This window comes from Palaemon carinicauda, chromosome 26 (genome assembly GCF_036898095.1).
Source record: "Palaemon carinicauda isolate YSFRI2023 chromosome 26, ASM3689809v2, whole genome shotgun sequence".
Lineage (NCBI taxonomy): Eukaryota > Metazoa > Arthropoda > Malacostraca > Decapoda > Palaemonidae > Palaemon > Palaemon carinicauda.
In genome coordinates, this window is record NC_090750.1 from 34,301,353 (window position 1) to 34,307,823 (window position 6,471).

Sequence of the window (6,471 nt, forward strand, 5' to 3'; positions counted from 1 at the left end):
CCGTAACCGTCCATAATCCATTACAGTGTACAAGTGTGTGCGAAACACGTGTGGTACAACACCGTGTTCAAGTCAGTCAGACTTACATTACAAAACAAATCCTTCGCTCGAGTTACCAGTTTTTCTCCGTCAATTACTCAGTAGCTCGGCTGGTTGGGAACAGAAACACATGTGAATGGGAGAGGCGTTGTGGACTGGAATATTTGTGAAATCTGCGAGACCATCTTCAAACAACCAACCAACGAAGAGCCCGATAAAAAGTACCGGTAATGGGTAAGTCCAAGGACCTTTAAATACTGTAAGTGTAATGGACCTTGGTGATATCAGCATAGTTTCTTTCTGGACTTCCTTCCTACTGTCCTTGGGCTGCCAATTCATCTCCAGCAACTTAACGACAATTTTCCATTCCTGTCGCATGATAAAACATTCATCTCCTTCTACGCCTATTGACGCAAAGGGCCTCGGTTAGATTTCACCAGTCGTCTCTATCTTGAGCTTTTAGTTCAATACTTCTCCTCCGTTCATCATCTCCTACTTCGCGCTTCATAGTCTTCAGCCATGTAGAACTGGGTCCTCCAACTCTTCTAGTGCTGTTTGGAGCCCAGCTGAACGTTCAGTGAACTAATCTCTCTTGAGGAGTGCGAAGGGCATGCCCACACCATCTCCATGTACCTCTCATCATGATCTCATCCTCATATGGCACTCAATGGAAAGATGAGAGAAGATAACATTATTACTATCCAATCATTAACCAGTTTTGTTATGTATTTGAAGAAATTAATCAATCAGATTTCTATTCAAGATAATACATTGATAAGAGTGAAAGCAAATGGTGTTTTTTCTGGTTTTCTAAATCACAATAAATCATGATTTATTAAATTTGATACTCATTGTTTTGTCTGCCTTGGGAAAAATCTGAGTTCGGTGATGGCACATATTAGTACTTTTGTCTTATCGACTAATATTTTCTGACCCGAGAAGTGAATTTCTCAGAGACTAAAGTACTAGTGCCAATAAAGTTTATGGATTTTTATTTTTGCTGTTATATGTAACGTGTTAACACATTTGGTTGAAGACGAATTGTTACCTCAGGATGCGTTAGATGAGATTGATAATGAATTATTATTATTATTATTATTATTATTACAAGCTAAGCTACAACCCTAGTTGGAAAAGCAAGATGATATAAGCCCAATGGCACCAACAGGGAAAAATAGCCTAGTGAGGAAAGGAAACAAGGAAACAAATTACAAGAGAACCAAAGTACAGTAAAAAATAAAGTAATCTAAGATAAGTAGTATCATTAAATTAGATCTTTCATACCTAAACTATAAAAACTTCATAAAACAATAGGAAGACTAATAAGATAGAATAATGTGTCTCAAGCAAGAGAACTCTAACCCAAGATAGTTGACGATAATGATAGAAAGGCTATGGCACTACCAAAGCTAGAAAACAATGGTTTGATTAATCAATGTCCTTCTCCTAGAAGAGCTGCTTACCATAGCAAGAGGAGAGTAGCCACTGAAGAATTACAATGCAGTAGTTAACCCATTGAGCGAAGAAAATCTTTGGTAATCTGTGTTGTCAGGAGTATGAGGACAGAGGTGAAAGAATAGGTCAGACTATTCGGTGAATGTGTAGGCAAAGAAAAAACTAGAGAAAGGGATCTAATGTAGTACTGACTGGCAAGTCCAAGGACCCAGTAACTATCTAGCGGTAGTATCTCAACGGGTGGCTGGTGCCCTGGCCAACCTACTAAAGTAATTGAAAGACTTAGAAGCTTAGAGGTGTTGGAAACTTAGGCAAGAGAAAAGAAAGAGTTAGGGACTGAGCGTGGAAAATTAAAATTGGAAGTTGAAATAAAAGTTAAGGAGATTAGAACTTGAAAAAATTAAACAAGCTAATTCTAGTGATAATAGATCTGAGTCAGATATTTCTAGCCAAGATAGAGTAGTGCCTCCTTTTAATGAAAAGGATTTAGATGAATATTTTGTCTGTTTTGGGAATAAAGCTAAAAAAATGTAAGTGGCCAAAAGAAAATTTGGCATATATTTTGTCTGGTGGATAGAGTTGGTAATCATGAATTCTTGAAAAATGCTATTTTACAGGGATATGAACTATATCAAGAGGCGTATATAGCTTAGGAGATGTACCAAAAAAAAAAAAAAAAAAATAAAGACAAGCAGTCATGTAAAATTTTGTGAGGAACAATCAGATTGGTTTGATGAATGATCTAAGGCAGTAGAATGTAGGGATGATTTTAAAAGATTTAGGAGAATTATTTTAATTGAGCAGTCTAAAAACCATGTTAGTGAAAACATTAAGGTTTATTTGAATGTGAAAAGTTATCCACCCTTCGTGAAACAGCTGTATGTGCTGACAATCATGTACGGGCTCACAAGGAGTCGAGGTTATACGATAAAAGGTTTGATAGGTCATAAGACTATAGGGACACAGACAAGCACTCTGGTAAAAAGTGTTGAAGGTCGATTGTCTTCTTTTGATTCTCATGTCAAGTCTTAAAACTGCAGTTTGAATAAAAAGTCAATTAGTAGCAGTTTTGTAATGTGTAATTACTGTAAGAAACCAGGTCACAGGGTGTCTGAGTGTTTTAAGTTGCAGAAGAAAGAAGAAATTAAGACTGGGGCTCTTACTCTACCAGTCTTGCTATGGTGTAGTGTAGAAGATCACGTTTTTGACAGGGAGCCTTTTAATTTCAGTGTTTGTTCCAGACCTGTTAATGAGATTTTCTAACCATATACTGATAAAGGGTTTATTAAAGTTGATGGTGGTACACTGCACAATTTTGTATCATGTGTGATACTGGTTGCAACCAATCACTTGTTTTGAAGGAAGTTGTCCCGGTGACTGAGCATATGTTTACTGGAGAGTATGTTCCCGTTTCTGGGCTGGTGGTGGCCATTTAAGCGTTCCCTTGCTTTGTATGGATCTTCATTGTGAGTGGAAATTAGGACCTGTTGTTGATGATTTGGTATCCGAGTTGTTTATAAATGGCATTCAATCTTTGCTTGGTAATGACTTGGTAGATGAGAAAGTTGATGTCCGGCCAAAAATGGTTAAACAGCCAGTTCGTAACCAGGAGTCTGAAGTTCTCAGTCCTGATTTGTCTACTCTGTTTTCTTCGATTGTTGAGAGTAACTTAAGACTCACCAGAAGACTCAGAGTTCTACTGCACGTCTGACAATGATGTGCTGTTTTGTTATAATGTCACCACTGCTGTTTGTACTATCTACTTGCCTTGTGAAGACATCCTCTGAGGATAGTTCAACTGATATATCTCTTGGAGATATGTTAGTTCATGATACTTATTCAACTGGTGACTGTTCTACCGACACATCGAGTAATGATATGTTCGTTCATAATAATGGTTTTGGTGTCAACTGTTATACCAGCCTGTCTCGGGAAGACATTTTGGTTAGTGATGCCATATCTTCTAACTGTTTAGCTAACCTGTCTTGTGAAGACACTTTAGTTTGTGATGAGTCTCTTATTTAAAATTCTAATGACTGGCCTTTTGAAGATACCTTGGTTTTCAATGATTTTCCTGTTTATGTGGCATTTTTGTTTAATCAGTTTAATGTTAATTTGTTTTATTCCAGCCCTGTGTCAGAAATAACTGGTAGCTTGTTTTTCAATGGTTGCTGTGATCCGGAGTCTCGTTCATAGTTGATTGTAAATCAGAAACCTGACCATACTTTGGTTTAAGTTCTCCCTGAAAATCATATTGTTAATGTTCTCAGTCTTGCTCATGAACAACATTTGACTGATCCTTTTTTGAGGTGAGTAAAACTTTTGAGTTATGATATCAGCCAATTTTATTTGCACGATGTTTGGTGAGATGTTGCTCAGTTTTGATGCACTTGTCCTGTGCGTCAAGCTATTGAAAAGTCCAATGAGACTTATTCGAAAAGCCCATTTTTGCATTTGATAAATTACTTTATCATGTCCTTAAAGATGATGTTAAACCCTGGCCGGAAAGGGTCATAGGTTGAAAATCATTTGTAAATCTAGATTCCTGTTGAGTAGAAGATACCTTTAATTTTCTATACAATGATTTTATTGACATTTTTTGCGGATGTTTATCAACTGTGAATTTAGATATTTCCCCTGAAATTTGTAATATAAAGTTCCATTTTTTTGTAATGAAATAATTGTATCTGTAATTATTTATGGTAACATTATTTTGTTTGTATTTGTTTTAATATGCTGGTTAATGCCCCAAACTTTTTGCTAGGCAAGGGGATTTGTTATATATATATATATATATATATATATATATATATTTATATATATATATATATATATATATATATATATATATATATATGTGTGTGTGTGTATATATACATATATATATACATATATATATATATATATATATATATATATATATATAAATATATATATATATATATATATATATATATATATATATGTATATATATATATAAATATATATATATATATATATATATATGTGTGTGTGTATATCTATATATATATATATATATATATGTGTGTGTGTATATATATATATATATATATATATATATATATATATATACTGTGTATATATATATATATATATATATATATATATATATATATATATTATGTTATAGGACTTGTGAAAATGGTTTATTTTGACATATTACATGTTAGTGTTAAGGCTAAATTGTTGTAATAATTTGCAACTCAAAGAAATTGTTGTATTCTTGAACAAAAGTTACTGGTAAATTCTCAGAAACCTCGTGATTACTAGATGTTAGAATTACATAACATAGTTCGAGATGAACTTTAGAGAAAAGACCGGTTTTGTAGTAGAAGAGAAAATGTACTCCTGCATTAGGGTTGACTTGATTCTTCCACCGTTGTGTGCATTTGTGAAGACATTTTTTGTGACACCTGTTGTGACCTAGCATATTAATTGTTGTTAGGAGAAACCAAGGAAACCTTGGAAGATCGAATATCATCAGAAGTTGTGTTCCTAATTATCATCTTTTACATCTGAAACTGCCTTCTGTAATTCTACTGCTGACATTCGGAAGTTGCTGTTCTTATCTTCATCTGAGACTCAAAATCAAATTGTATTAAACTGTATTTGTGTAAATTTTTAGATAGGTGAACTATGAGTGTTTTATGAATCTTGTAAAGCATTGTAAATACCACCTTTATTAGATATCGTTGTTGTTATTTTTACTGGCAACTATTTTTTTCGCTATTACTGCTTTGCCATTTTTCATACTAAATTAATTATTGAGGGAATGAGACATTGAGGTAGATTTCACATATTCTACGTTTTGATATTAACTGACCGTAACACTCCTTTTTCAGGATTATGCAACCAAATAAAACATTTTATAACAATTAGGAGTCAAACTATGTGGAGTATTGAATCGGAAAGTAATAAATCGATGCAAATAAAATAAATTGTTTCCTCATGTGAATCATCAGATCAGAAAGAACTGAAAGTCATTTTAGCAAGTTTTCGAATTAGTGTTACGAAATTGACCCAGTTGGCTTTTAAAGTGCACTCCGAAAGGGATAATTCCTAAGTGTAGTGAGTGTGACACGATTTAAACAATAAAACATGTTCTGTCGAAGGCAGTCTCTTCAGCAAACAATGAAAATTATGTTTTGGTCAGAAAATTTTATCTTATATTTTTTCGGATTCTGAAAGTTTCTATGATTTTAAGATTTAAACGCTTTTAAGAGGGCTGACTTTAGTAAAAAAAAAGGAAATTTATTTTCATTGCAAGTTTATGCGTATTTATTTTGTCACTTGAATTCTATATTGTATACTATATTATTCCCTCCCAAATACATTCGGGATAGTTTTGTATGAGTCAATTGATGTCCAATATGATGTTCAATGTATATTGATAATATAATATATGTGGGTAGTTTTTGTAAAGATCATCTAGAGAGTTCAGCAATTAAATAATTGAATAGCTGATATCTTCTCGGTTTTATTTAACAAAATGAGCTTTGTCATAATGCATTTCCGTTATCAATATAATTTTAAGACTTCTTTTTACAAGGGAAATTCACTAACATTACTATCACACCTTTTCTTTCGAGTGGCACCAGTATACCATCTGTCATATCAAAGTTAAGGTTTTAATAAAAATACCAGATTTGATTATATACTGTACTTTTATTCCTTTCTGTACGTTACATGTCTATTATTTATTAGAGCAAACTTTCTGTTACCTGTACAGCTCAGACCGCTATGAGAGAGCCATTAGAATGACATCAAGTTGTTTATCAAACACTAATACCTTGGCTGAAGTTAATGATAAATGTTACTTTAAACGTCAAAGACCTCAGAAATTAGTTTGGAGTCGGTTAGTTTGTTCCTCTATGGCCTCAGTGGGTCTGTGGTTGTAATCTCTTTTCTGGCAAAGGTAGGGTTGAGAAATGCGTGCACATTTTGCATTTCTCGCA